The sequence below is a fragment of the Equus asinus genome, chromosome 11 (assembly GCF_041296235.1).
Source record: "Equus asinus isolate D_3611 breed Donkey chromosome 11, EquAss-T2T_v2, whole genome shotgun sequence".
Classification (NCBI taxonomy): Eukaryota; Metazoa; Chordata; class Mammalia; order Perissodactyla; family Equidae; genus Equus; species Equus asinus.
Genome location: NC_091800.1, coordinates 79,589,512 through 79,604,946, shown reverse-complemented (window position 1 = coordinate 79,604,946; position 15,435 = coordinate 79,589,512). Strand labels below are relative to the sequence as shown.

General features: G+C 38.5%; 1 protein-coding gene across 2 annotated transcripts in view; it reads left to right on the top strand.

The window, feature by feature from the left end:
* NALF1 (NALCN channel auxiliary factor 1) overlaps window positions 1-15,435 on the top strand; it is a 615,953-nt gene that overhangs the window by 117,308 nt on the left and 483,210 nt on the right. The window lies entirely within an intron of this gene.

The window sequence follows — 15,435 nt, the reverse complement described above, 5'->3', positions numbered from 1 at the left end:
TCTGTCTAATTTAAGAAATTGCCATAAGGCATGAATGACTAATGGATTAGTGCTCCAGGCCTTTTTGTATTCTAATTGAAGAGCTTATTAACCCAAAGAAATGCCCAATATTTCTAGAGGATTTGAGTGAAGGTGCTTTTGATCCAGGAGTACCTTCTCTTCTCCAGGGGCCTGCCTTGCTTCATGAATTTCCATGTTAACCCATTAAATTAGCACAATGTATTTTTAAGCAATGGTGCCCTCATTCCCCACTCCTTACATTTCTCTGATCTCTAAAAATAACTTGGGTAAAATCAAGTTTCTACTGAATGGGTGAGCTATATACGAATTTGCACACACATATTTTTATGGAGGAAGGGAGAAAGATGAAGTGAAGATTCAGTGGTTAGGACCTGTTGCGTATGTTATCCTGTGTGTTTACATGTTTTCTGTTATAGATTTATATTACTTTGCTTACCTACTTATCCTGACAATGAAAGTAGGCAAAAGATGAGGGAAAGCCTCAATTCTCACTATTGAGAAAAGTAGGTTAGAATACACAAATACCAGGAGGCACAGATTCGCCTCTCTTCTCTAGTCCTATAAAAGACTTAAGAGAAGCCGCTTGCACTTTTGTGAAGGATATGCCCCAGATATGTGGTGAATAGTCATGTGGCAATCTTCTGAGGAAACGAGCGGAGAGTAGACCTATTCAGTAGCAGTTGGAGCACCGGCCTCGCTCTCGCACAGAAGAGGAGACAGGAATGCCAATTCTAAATCCTGGCAGAAGGACTTCCTGTTGGGGCTGCCCCAGCTGCTGGATGGTTTGCCTTTTAGGTAGCCAATACATCTTTTCAAGTGCCCACAGTGTTCAAAGCACTGCCAGCAAATGAAAAACTCTGTGTGTACCGCACACAATATAGACATAAAATCAAATGGAATTGATAGTGCAAACCATCTATGTGTATGCATATATATTATACAGAGATACCATGTGTATACTGTTATATATGTGTATTCAGATTTATAGTGTATATAGTATAATACATATAGTACAGTGTTTAAAATCAAGTGAAAAGAATCCAGAAAAACTTCATGAAGAGGGATGAGTGAAGTTGCTCCCCAGGGAGCTAGGAAAGAGTTAAGAGCTGCTAGAAATATGAGAGGGCACTTGTGAGGAGTTAACCGAGAAGGAATCAGTCAGTTTACAGCAGCAGTAAATTTCTAATTCTTATTTTTCCTTGTTTGTTTGTTTTTCCTTATCATCCAGATTTTTACAGTTTCAAATCTAGATAGCTCTATGGAGAATTCTTTAGGACAAAGGAAGCAGGAGAATGGGATTTTTAGGAACTTTAAAATTTTCAACTTTAGCGTAAATTAAAATGTGGACCTTCAAGTACACTTTTCTCAACTATTACCCCCAAGGCATAACATTTTATTGAGAATTCACATATAATATCAAGACTGCTAATGAGGATGAATCACGATATTGTTGTATTAACTTAGGAATAAAAAATCATTATGGTGCACAGGGGTTTAATTAAAATCATCTCCTTGTGAAGATACAGGATGCCTTCTACACGTTTGTTCAAAGACTCCTCCCACAGTTTGTTTTCTGGAAAGCTAGTCAGCATATTAACTTGCTAAGAAAGACAACAGTAAATATAATATTATGTAATGATCTATTGATTCTCGTGCCTGTAGTTTATACTATAGGAATAGCTCTCAGGATCTCCCAACATTTTGGGCATGCAAGTCCTTTTCTCAGCTTGGCATTCTATTAGCATACAGGTGCTGTGTGATGCTGGGCACTTCATCACAGGTCTGAGGTCGAAAATCCAGAGGTAATTTACCGTGTTTGTACGCTGCAGTGTCCGTAATTGTGCACAGACTCTGAAACCAGGCATTTCAGTGCAAGTTAGCCTACAGAGAGGAATGCTGCTTGGTTCCTGCAGTATCACGAGCACCTATTTTAGACTATAGTACTCATTTAACGACTTGAATAAAAGTTAAATAAACAGTAGTGTCGTTCTGTCAGAGTCATTCTGAGATGGTTACCTGATTTTATGTAATAACATCAGGTACCCCAAAACATTAAAGAAACATGACATTTTTATTGAAAAACACATTGAAAATGATTTTCATATGACATTTTTAAAATTGTTTCTGAGATATCATACATTAGTACAAGGTAAAACTGAATGCTTTTAAGGAAAGCAAGTACTAGATTGAAACACTAGGAATTATTAGAGACTTGCTTTCAACTCCAGCCAATGGATTAAATCCATGAAAACAGAAATACTGGGAAAATGAAATCAAAGTCCCAAGTTGAATTTACGTGGTGGCTAAAGGTGAAAAACAAAACTCAGCAGCTAATGTCAGTCACAACAAACACAAAAGCAAATTCAGGAACCAGAGTCCTGATTAATTTTCATGTTCTAGAGGATATGGCTCAGGCATTAGGTAGAAGAGTGTTGATTGAGCCTGAATCCCTCTGTGGTATGCAAAATGTGTGAAAAGCATTCCTGTATCAGAAACATTTTCAGTAACTCATTTGTGCTGACTTATGGGAAAAGAAATCACTTTACTTAAAGTAAAATAATAATGAGAAGGAGAAGATTCTTGACAGCAAGTCTGTTTGTGGACACTTACTTTATGAATGAGCTTTCTCAATTTCCTGGAATAAACAGGTCTTCGATCTCTCCTGATCTTTTCACAAATTTACTAGTAGACTTACAAAATAGATGCTGTAGAGATTATGTTATTAATAGTCACCTGAAATGGCTTGTGCTATATTGACCAAGAGTTTTATAGATCCAGGGAGTTTAATATATTTTGACCACATCTCATAGAATAGACACTCAATAAACACTTGCGGTACACTGAATCCGTTCTTCCAGACAGGCTCCCAAAGTCCGTCCAGTATAGAACTATACGTAGCCAAAGGGAGCTGCACAATTTCAGTTAGTTTGATCCATTTTAAACTAATTTGTAAAATTAAAAATGCATTAATACCTAACACGTTAAGAGCATCTTCATACATTACATTTCCATATTTATTTTTTCTCAGTAGCAATAGGATTTGTTACAAATAGTAGCATCTCAATAGGATGAGGCAGAAAAAGAGATTTATGATTGGCCAAATAAAGGGCTTAGGTTAAGGACTGGCAGGCTCTTTTGTAAAGGGCAAGATAGTAAAGGTTTTAGGAGTTAGGCTTCACAGTCAATGTGTAGTCTCCGTCACACATTCTTCTTTGTGTTATTTTTTAAACAACCATTTAAAAATGTAAAAGTATTCTTAGATCATCACAGTACAAACAGATGCATTTGGATATGGGGCTGTAGTTTGTCAGCTCAGTCAAATTCAGTATGTAGTTGCTGACCCAAAGAGTAAATGCCTTCTTTTCAACGGCTATTTAGTACCCCTTAAGAGGAGTCATTTAAATTAGTATTCTCTGCCGTGTTGAACAAATATATCTTATATACGTCATTTTTAATCTTGAGAAATTATGCAGAATATCTTCCAACCATTGCATGTCCATATGTTTTTCTCTTATTGTAGCCTGTTCAATGGATGTCTTTGATCCATTAGTCATAATCCTTTCCCTTGACCTTGGACCTGACATCTCTGCTATGCCTCCTTCTGAAGAAGAGACTGGTTTCCCATTTTCAAGCCAGGTTGTGCAGTTCAAAGAGGAAAAACTCTTCTGTCATTTCCTCACAGCTGGATTCTTCTTCCTCTCCAGGTTCAGAAGCTGAAGAAATTGCAGGAACTGGTGCTGGAAGCAAGGACTGTAATAGATGCCTACTGCTGGACTCATGGAAGCTTTTGTCTCTCCCTGTTATCAGGGATGCTCCTAGGACCACAGAGTACTGGAGTGTGATGTCATGCAGGTCCTAAAGGATAGAAATTCCCAAGTTCTGAAAACTCTCAGCCTATGGAACTCTCATGAGAAGTGCCACAAGACTCAGAATTCTCTTCATGGAGAGTTTTTGGAACAACTCATAGGAAGTCAAATAGAGATAGGGAAATAATGCATCTACTCATTTTCATCTTTTCAGATGAGGTTTTTACAAGATTATTTTAATTTTTTTCTTTATTCATATTTTCACTTTTTTTTTTCGTGCAAAGCTGTGCCTCTGTCCTCCTTTTTAGCAAAAGACACACTGGTCTCAAGTCTGTGGCTCAAAACATGCCATTTCCTTTGCTATCATAGGCAGTCTCTTGTATCATTTCTGATCTTTTTTTCCCCTTTTCGTCAGTTTTCTGCTCTGTCATGCTTTACAGAATGCCAGAGAATCTGAGGAAGAAGTAGGGGTATTCCTTATATTCCTGGGCCTCTGTTTTTACTAAAGTCTAAAATCTGTCTCTCTCTATTCTTTAGGGAGTTATAACTGCACAGAATGCATTCAGAATAAGTTGCCTTTCCTTAATATGGGATCCAGATAAATATGAAAGGCACTGCTTCCTCAAAACTTTAAAATCTTCTCTACCTACTTGAAGGCAACTGTATTTCTTTACAAAATATGGCTTCATGTTGAAATTGAGCACTTTAATATCATCTGGTATGAACTGGTTTATTTAAATATCAGGATGTTTTATGTTTGGTTTTGTGAGACAGCTTAACATACTTTTCTTGGCTTCAAGGACACAAAAAATCTTAGATTAAGAAAGAAGGGAAGAGACACTGAAACACAAATGCTTTGCTACATATTTGGCTGGCATATTGGGTGAATATGAAAGATCCCATTTCTGTAGTCACTCTTGGTAAAATAGAAATCATGAGCGAGCTGCATTTTTGTACATCAAGGCCATAAAGATGAAAGAAAAGATAAATAGAATGAAATGAAAAATGTCAATCTTTTTGTCTTCATGCTTTATGTATTTAGTAACACTAATATTGAATAAGAAGCAATAAAATGTAGATGGATGATAGATTGGTAGATGACAGATAGATGGGTAGATATAGACGGATATAGATATAGATATGTGTAAATATACACTTGCGTCCATCCTGATATGTGAGTGTACCAAATGGCACATGGAAAGTGCTAAATGCCTGGTTTATTGTCACTGCTGTCTCTTTAACATCAAAATCTTTATGATCAAAGAACAGCTTAGCTGAATGGGTTTCCCAAGTGACACCCAGCAATATGAAAAAACAGTTACAAAATCAAGTGTTTAATTTACCCCCAATCTGGAATTTTATAATCACTATTATCAGGTTAAACAAAAAGTGTACCAATTGCTTTCTTTTTACTTAATAATTCTGCTGAATAAGGATTGCAGTTCTGGGGGCCCTGGCTGCAATACACTAATGGGCGGTTGTGAGTTGAGATGAGGGTGTTTGCTTCACTTTTTCTACTCTTAACAAATATCCTCTTGGCAAGAGTAAAAATATTGACGTTTCTCTCATAATTCAAAGCATATCATAGCCACTTCTAATTTTTAGGCAATTAGAAACTAAAACAACAGAAAAACCATCTGTGGGTTATAATGCAGTCCACAAAACATGAATGTGTTTAGGGAATGGATCCTGAAAGTAAAAATTTCTCTAAAGAGAGAAATATACAAGCAGCAGTTTGGAGGATGTATGTATTGCATTATTGACTGAATTGTACTGTGTACAAAAATAAAGCTGACTGTTGTGAGGCCAAGGAAACAATTATTTTAAAAGTGAAATATTTTTAAAATTTTATTTTTACTTGTTTTCATCCAAATACAAAAATTTACAAAGCTATCACCAATAAATTATCTAGGGGCCAGCCCGGTGGCGCAGTGGTTAAGTGCACACGTTCCACTTCAGCGGCCTGGTGTTCACCGGTTCAGATCCCGGGTGCGGACGTGGCACCCCTTGGCACGCCATGCTGTGGTAGGCGTCCCACATATAAAGTAGAGGAAGATGGGCACGGACATTAGCTCAGGGCCAGTCTTCCTCAGCAGAAAGTGGACGATTGGCAGCAGATGTTAGCTCAGGGCTAATCTTCTTCAAAATAAATAAATAAATAAAAATAAATAATCTATTACCTTCCATTTCTGGATGCTTTCTTAAGAGTGAACAGTCTAAACCTAGAATGAGAAGGGTCAACAAAATAAACTTCTGAATTATATTGTAAATAGAGTTGGAAAAGACCTTCCTAGAAAATACAAGTTTTGTGTGAATGTTTTTTCTTTTTGATCACAGTCTTGAAGCTGGAAAACTGAGAAGCTAATACCCCTTCACAAATGAAAAATACTCAGTTTTATCAAGATACTGGCTACAGAAAAAAGAAATAAAAATCAAGATTGTGTATTTTCCTTTTGGAAGATGACTTCATTTTTTGTATTAAGGGAAATTTCAGGAATGTGTAGTTTATACCATGAAACAGGCATGAATCCCAAACTTGGAAAAATAAAAATGAAGAATTGATAAAAGCACAAAATGCCAAACCTCAATAGTAACAGCTTTTGGAGAAGAAAAGCAACTGAGGCAGAAATCTTTGGAAATTGGGGATACAAAATAGTCTTAAGTTCCTCCTTAAAAAAAAGAATACATGAGGCAGACCTCACATATTCATCTTCAATTTTCTGTGAGCATTTTCTTTGTAAGCAATAGTGTGTCTTTGCAAATTAATTTGCAACCATCTGTTCTCCTATGAAAAAAGAATCCCTTATTTTTCAACTTAAAATATTCTGCTTAAAAATTTAACTTTGAATATCTTTATCAATATAAAATTCAAATGGACCAGTAAGGAGTATTGATAAATACAACAACATGTAAGAGCATTTGACTCTTTATACAGTCTTTCATATTAACATTAGATAATACAGTAAAAATTGTGACTAGGGAACATGTATCAAAGATAAAATATGAAAAAAGACAGGAGGAATTTCTGGTGCAGGTAACATATATATATATATATATATGTATATGCCTTTCTGAAGCCCAGTGAACATGGCAGTGTACTGAGGGAAACAAAAGAAAAATCACGGCCCAGATGAGGTTCCGCTACATTTGAAAGAATCTTCTGTGCAGGCAGGTTGGATATTTGGAATTGTTTTATGGGTAATTCAATAAATCAAGCCACTAAACTAATTCCACTTAGTGCCTGATTGCTTCAGGTGGAATTTTCTATCTTGAAATTACACGATTGACATTCTTTACAGTTTCACTCCGCTTTCTTAACCAACCTTCTTATACCTGTGTTGGGCAACTTTTTGTTTCTTCTCCTCACCTCTACTCTATCTTTATGTGAGCCTCAAGGGTCCATTAAAAAAAAAAATTTCATTGGGCCCTATTGATTTTAAGTTTGAATGTATTTACCCTCCCTGCCTTTGTGGCTAATGTGTAATTAAAAATGCATTTCTGTTAGGTAGTGAAAGCTTCAACCTTTGGATAATCTATAAGAAATTAGCAAGACACATTATTATATTGTATGTATTTTATATGATAAATAATAATACAGTAAATTATATAGCTTATATTTACATATAATATGTATTCATATGGTATATTATTTAATGTATATAAACTGCAGCCATGTGTCATATGTAGATATATTATATATTTATACATTATTTTCACATATACTATATGTAATACATATTTAACTGTACTAATTTAAATTAGTAAAAAATTGTTAGGTACTAATTATTTAGTTTAATTTTAAAAATGATGCACTCAACTCCAGTGGCACAGTGTGTCTCTGCAGGTTTCACAGATGATAAGTACAAAATTCGATTTGCAAAACTTCCTTGATTTTCTGAAGAAAATCCTATAAAGTAGACATTGTATATCTCTGTTGCCATTCTGTTCTTGCTTCCCCACTCTCTCACCCATCTCTTTTTTTCCTGAAGAAGATTCACCTTGCCCTAACATCTGTTGCCAATCTTCCTCTTTTTGCTTGAGGAAGATTTGCCTTGAGCTAACATCTGTGCCAATCTTCTTCTATTTTGTATGTGGGTCGCTGCCACAGCATGGCCACCAATGAGTGGTGTAGGTCTGCACCTGGGAACTGAACCCAGGCTGCTGAAGCAGAGCACGCGGAACTTAACTACTAGGCCACGGGGCCAGTCCCTCATCCATCTCTTTTTTGACTATCCACTGAGTGTCATTTTTCAAGATTTGGCTGAAAAGTGTTAACACTAGGGTGTTTCTATTCCAGTGGAGAACTCTTGCCATGCATACAAATTAAACAGATAGTGGTGAGACTGTGGCAGTTCTGAGCAGATGGGCCCATGCAGTTCTCCAACAGATCTTAAATTAATGTGGCTTTTGACTCCACCTCATATACATATCCTCACAGTCAGAGATAGGGGACATCAAAGGCAAGGCATTTCAGTCTTACCTGTAGAGAACAGTAAGAATCCAATTAATTGGTAACTTCATACTTCCCAAACAACAGAGGAACTTTTTAACATAAGCTGATTTTATGGAAGAGAGCTTAATTTGATACAAATGCAAATTAAATATAATTTTTGGCCATGGTTTTAAACAAAACCAATATAAAGATATATTATCTTATGTATGTTGTTCTATTTTCTCTAATTTAACCACACCAAATTGGGACTTGTTTAAGAAAAGTAAAGTAAGACCAAGCCCCCCCCAAAATTCACACAGGATGCTTGTAGTATATAACTATGAGAATTGAACCAACACATTAAATGTAAGTTAACTGCAACTTGACTATGTACATAATGGTATAGCCATCATTGTAAGAGAGATTTTGCTCTGCTTTGAATGCCTAACATCAAATTTTAATGTATGTGCATGTTAAAAATCCTTAATTAATTGCTGCTTTCCTAATAACCAAGAAACACATTATATTAGGAATATATTGACATTACACAATTTAAAATGAATTTTTGGAATGTGGGGGTAAGTATGGCGGGAAGAGAAACACAATGTAACTTTGGCATCATTGCCTGTATCTTCTATATTTAATGGACATTATCATTCAATTATAACACTGATTAATTGAGAGTTTTTTTGGTTTGAGATCTAATGAGCCAATGGTGTGGAGCTGAGAATTTTAAGTCCCCACTTTAGAGCCCTAAGATAAGACATCAGAAGAATGATGCAGGCCAACATTCTACGGCTTTAGGTGGTAGATACATCAGTAGAATATCTGGTGGTGGTGGATACCGCTAGAAGTTTCACTCTCTATTGGAAATCATATTTTGTAAACCTATGGCTTCTAAACCTGATCAGCTCCAGCTCTAACCTACAGATAGAACATAATTCTGTAATTCTCCGGTATTCAGGGCAGCTAGTGGTTACTCAGCTCTCTACCGATTAGAAATATCCACTACAAGAATTTGGGGATAGAGCACATTATTGGTAAGGACAGTTAGGATAAGAAAGATGATCCTAAATTTCAATTCTAAAATAGATGACATTTATTATTTTTTAATTAGTTAATCAAGTAATTAATTAGCTATTTCTGATATGTGCATGAGCTGCAGGGAAGAGAAAGTTGGGGAGGCATTTCATGACAGGAACCAATGAAATGATGAAAGATGGATACTTGAATTCAGAAATGCACTTCAGAGTTCAGACCTCAAGCTTGATAGCTGAAAGTCTCTTTTTCGGAAGTAAGAGAGTTGAAATGCTTTGCGAATTTAAAAGGGCAGCAGGTGCCCTGTTGAATGAATAGCAGTAGGAATCTTTACCTTTCAGATGTGATCTCCTTCTATGCTTTCAATAGGGCTATCTCCCTTTCAAGTCGCAATCCAGTCTACAATGCTGACTGTCATATGTAATCCCTAGAGAAAATTCTAGAGTTTCCCATTTGGTAAACAAAGAAAATGTGCTTTTTGTTTCAACTGTTGATTCAATAACTCAAGGAAATGCATTTCCTGCCTCATATATTTGCATGTTTGGCTTGTGTTTTATTGTGCAATTAAGATCCAGCAAGCTCAAAGTTTGCCCAGCCCAGTCCAACTCATATTCTTATATTTTTCTCATGTAACCATTTATTCTTATCACAAAATTTATGTGTATATTGATATGTGTGTGTGTATGTACACAGAGTTCAGAGATTGTGTCTCTTCTACTTGTTACATATTAGGTATTCATTAATTATTTGCTGAATGAATGAAAGGTCTTGATATTTAAAGACTGTTTTAAACCAAGTGTAGGGGGTTACCATACTGAACTTGGGGACTAAAGAGGAAGGAAAAGAAGGTGAGAAAGAAACTCACTAAGAGAAAACACCAAGGTCAAAAGCTGCTGTGCCATATAGAAGACCAAGAAGAAGTGGTACTCACTTCACAGTTCAAAATTGGTTTTTTGGTAGGCTTAAGTTCATCTTAACTCTTATCCTGCCACCAGGTCACATATTATTTGTTTTGATTTATACATGATCTCCATTCGGAAAGGTTTCTAAGCAGGTCATTGAAGGTTGGTTTCGTGGAGCAGGGAGCATATTCCAGTGGCCTGTATCCCCACAGCTGCCAACAGAACACCTTGCACATAGGAGCTGTACAGGATCCCTTAAGTTTTGTGGTTCCATCTTTCACAGCTACATTCTTTCCAGCTTTGAGGTCATGTCTAAGGAATGTAATGTTTAATATATTTTAAGAGCTTACAGAACAATGGATTTTTTGAGATACTATACTAAACTGAGTTTTCAGGGTCTGGAGGATACCTACACATTGAGCAATGGGAATTGCAGGACAAAACATGTCCGGAATAGTCAGGGACCACAAAAGCAACCAGGCATTCTGGTACCGGGACATCCATAAAGGGGTAACTGGGGAGTCAAATGCCTAATTTCACATTTTTCGTCTTCTTGGGCACCCCAAAAATTGAGTCAATATTGTGAATGAGTGCAAAAATTGATCAGGGTTATTGCACAAGGAATTCCAGCTTTGGGTGTGAATTCTAACTAGATGGTTTGTAAGATTTCTTTCTTTTTTTTTCAATTTTGAAAAAAAAAAACTATGATGCACGCATGCGCAGAAAATCCTAAATCGCGTGATTGTTGTAATAGCCACTCACTAGGGTGGGCCCCAGGCGCATGCTCAGAGAAAACATGTCTAGCGATGCGGTTTTCCACGGGAGAAAGTACAGGCTGAAATCTATCCTAAATTGCTACAATCTGACCTGACTAGGCTGAATGCTTTAAATGCGATATTTGAATTTGTTATAGCAAACCTGGAAGTGGCATTTTCTTAACTTCCGTTTTACAGATGAAAATACGGATTAGTGAGATTTAGCGACCTGCTGGGGAGATGTGGCTACATATACCCAGCGTTTCTCAGGACCGTCTGGATGCAGAGCCTTTCTTTCACGCTCTGCTGCTACAGCTATAGGCAGACATGTTAAGGGAAATAGCCGTGTTGTAAGGGAACTGCAGGAACGATCCACAGGAAAAGGCTCCATCGAGGAGCAGACTCGCGCTTCAGTCCTGAGTCAGACGGCGCCACTTCCACCCCTCCGGTTCTGGAATACTGAAGGCAAGCAGCCAGAGCAAGAAAGGATGTGGCTGAGTTTACTCCTAAATTTCTGTTACACGAACCATCAAATCATCCGGTTTCAGAGACTGTTTCTCCTTGTTTCCCTCAGTTTGGGACCCAGAAAGGATCTGGGTACCACACTTCGCTTTATGACAGGACCGTGTAATGAGTTCTTTAATGTTCTCTCTCTCTTCCTCCTCGCCCTCCTTTCCTCTCTCTGTCTCCCTCTGTTTCTGTCTCTCTCTAAGTCATAGTCTACATGTAATTCCACCAGGAAGTCTTTCTTTCTTAACCTACTGAAAGCTTCCTTTTGAGTTTATAATGGCCTTAAATCTCAAAGGCTTAAAAAATCCCTTGATGATGACTTCTTTAATTTATCATTCCCCAGAGGGTGTGCATAAACAGAGCATGCCAAGATCCTTGTGAACGCATATGTGGTTGAGAAAGCTTAAAAATATTCCGGAGACAATGATAGGGTTGTGTATGAGAGCTCGGCGGTTACCAGAACGCCTCGCCCACTGCGGTTCCCCTCTCTTACGGGAGAGAACAGGGAGCATTTTATATATTCTGCTTGCCAGCGCGAGGCAGTAAGATTGCTATAATGAGAAGCAAAAATGCAGATTGAGGCTATCCCAGGCATCCATCACTCCCCGGGAGTTAGGTATTTGGATTCTGCCAGAGAAACAGGCAGCGGACAGAGCCCAGAAGTGGGAAATCCCTTCCCAGGGGATGGATGAGCCGGCCTGCAATTTCCTGCAGCCTGGGGCCATGTGGGGACCTGCTGGTGATTTCTTCTGTATGTGTGGAGAGAGAAAAAGGCGAATTTGCACCACCCTAGAAAGAGCTATATTCTGCACATTTTTTCAAGAACACTAGAACTTGAAATATTAAACCTGCTCTATTTGAAATGCAGTCTAGCATTGAAAATTAGGAAGTCTGTAAGTGTGGACTCGGCCCGTCTGCACTGCTTATTTCTCTAAATGTGAAACAGTTTGTGTTTTCACTGCGTCCCCGGAGCCCTGTCAGGGCCTCTGGACTAGATTGTGGAGGGTTGTATTTTTCTTTAGTCCTGGGTGCTGGTGGAAGATCATGAGGGACCAGCTCATTTGTTGAGGTGGCACGAGAAACAAAAGTGTCAGCAAAGCCGTCTTCACAGTATACAGCATCCTCCGAGAAGCTATCATTTTCACGTGTGTTAACTTTATTTCACACAATTTGGTGCATGATATTCAGAGCATTTATTATCCTGCCCTTGATATCTATTCCCCAAAGGAAAATTATGATTATTTTATTATATGTTCTTTTATATATATTGAGATCCAATGACAAACCAGTCTTAAATTAACAGGGTTTCAGAGTAAATAATGTAATTCTCAAATTCCAACATAACACCCACATTATGTACGTGAAAAGTCCACAAGGAGCACTAACATTCGTATGAATACAAATGGATTTAGAAAGAATTGTCGCCTGTTATCTCAGTGTTCATTTCAGATTTGACTGTAAACAAATAGAATTTTGCTGGGTTATTCTCCCAGTATGAAAAAAAAGCATATAGGCAACCTTTGGTGGAAACAGATGTGTTTTCAACCTGTGTCCCAACAGAAGGTGGAGGGACTCGCTACCCCCGACTCAGCGTGACTTTGCTCTGAAGTGATCAGTCGTTAAAAGGACATGGATTAGAAATGCAGTGCAGGCAGATGGGTAATGCTTTGGAAAATAAACTCTCTCCGGTTCCCCAGCCAGATTTCTTCCACCATTTGATTTGGCTAATTTCCTGTGGCAATCTTTTAGGTGGTCAAATGCAGAGCTTAAAAATTCTATTCCACAGGCATCACTGGATCATAATACTCATAGGCATTATGCTTGGAGCTGTGGTTGTTATAGGATCGAGCAGAGCACATGATTGTCTTCAAGGAGATGTAATAAGGCAGATAAGCTATGCACAGGCCTAACAAGTGGCAAGTTCACAACGGGGAGGTGATCAGAGTGCTACAGGATAAACATGATGTCTTCCTGGAGGTGAGCAGGAGCAACTCCATGTACATAGTGACAAATGAGAGAAGCCACAAAGGTGGGATGAGTTTGGGGCCAGGACATAGTGGGTGGGGATAGGGAAGGCCTTCCAAACAAGGTGACAGACGTGAGCACAGGGAGTGGGTAGAAGGCGATTACTGTGGGGGAGCAGGAGAGCAACGATGCCACTGTGTTCAGGGAAATCAGTCGTGCAGCCATATTTGCAGTAACTTTGAGCAAAGGAAGCCCAGGAACGTCCCCATAGAGAGTGTTTGTAGTAGAGGCTGGGTTAGAGGTGATGAAGGGCTGAGTAGGGCAGAAGTACACAAACAACTGTTAGGAAAAGGAGGAAAAAAAGTACAGGCCCACCTCGTTTTATTGCACTTTGCTTTATTACACTTCTCAGAGATTGCGATTTCTATAAATTGAAGGTTTGTGGCAACCCTGCGTCAAACAAGTCTGTTGGCACCATTATTCCAACAGCATTTGTTCATTTGTGTCTCTATGGCACATTTTGGTAATTCGCACAATACTTCAAACTTCTTCATTATTGTTATATCTATTATGGTGATCTGTGATCAGAGGTCTTTGATGTTACTGTTGTCATTGTTTTGGGACACCACAAACAGCACCCTTATAAGGTGGTGAACTTAATTGATGAGTGTTGTGTATGTTCTGACTGCTCCACCGGCTGGCTGTTCCCCATTTCTCTCCCTCTCCTCAGGTCTCCCTATTCCCTGAGATACAGCAATATTGAAATTAGGCCAATTAGTGATCCTACAACAGCCTCTAAGTGTTTGAGCAAAAGAAAGAGTCGCACGTCTCTCATTTTAAATCCAAAGCTAGTGAGGAAGGTACGCTGAAAGCTAGGCTTCTTGCACTGGTTAGCCATTGCGAATGCAAAGGAAAAGTTCTTAAAGGAAGTTAAAAGTGCTACTCCAGTGAACACAGGAGTGATAAGAAAGTGAAACAGCCTCATTGCTGATGTGGAGACAGTTGTAGTGGTCTGGACAGAAGATCAAACCAGCCACAACACCCCCTCAAGGCAGAGCCTAGTCTAGAGCAAGGACCTAACTCTTTTCAATTCTGTGAAGGCTGAGAGACAGGAGGAGGCTGCAGAAGAAAAGTTTGAAGCTAGCAGAGGCTGCTTCATGAGGTTTAAGGAAAGAAGCTGTCTCCGTAACATAAATGTAAGGTGAAGCAGCAAGTGCTGATTGAGAAGCTGCAGTAAGATATCCGGAAGATCTCGCTAAGAGAATCAATGAAGGTGGCTACACTAAAGAACAGATTTTCCGTGTAGATGAAACAGCTGTATACTGGAAGAAGATGCCATCTAGGACTTTCGTAGCTAGAGAGGAGAAGTCAATGCCTGGCTTCAAAGCTTCAAAGGATGGGCTGGCTCTCTTGTTGGGGCTAATGCAGGTGAAGCCAATACTCATTTACCATTTTTGAAAATCCTAAGGCTCTTATGAATTATGCTAAATATACTCTGCCTGTGCTCCATAAATGAAATAACAAAGCCTGGATGATAGTACATCTGTTTACAACATGGCAAATTGATTATTTTAAACCCACTGTTGAGACCTACTGCTCAGAAGAAAAGATTCCTTTGAAAGTATTGCTGCTCACTGACAGTGCACCTGGTCACCCAAGAGCTCTGATGGAGATGCACAATGACATTAATGTTGTTTTCATGCCTGCTAACACACCATCCATTCTGCACCCATGGATCAAGGACTAACTTCAACTTTCAAGTCTTATTATTTAAGAAATACATTTTGTATGGCTGTAGCTTCCATACGTAGTGATTCCTCTGCTGTATCTGGGCAGTCAACTGCAGACCTTCTGGAAAGGATTCACCATTCCAGATACCTTTAAGAACATTTTTGATTCACGGGAAGAAGTCAAAATATGAACATTAACAGTTTGGTGGAAGCTGATTCCACCTCTTACGTACGACTTTGAGGGCTTCAAGACTTCAGTGGAGGAAGTAACTGCAG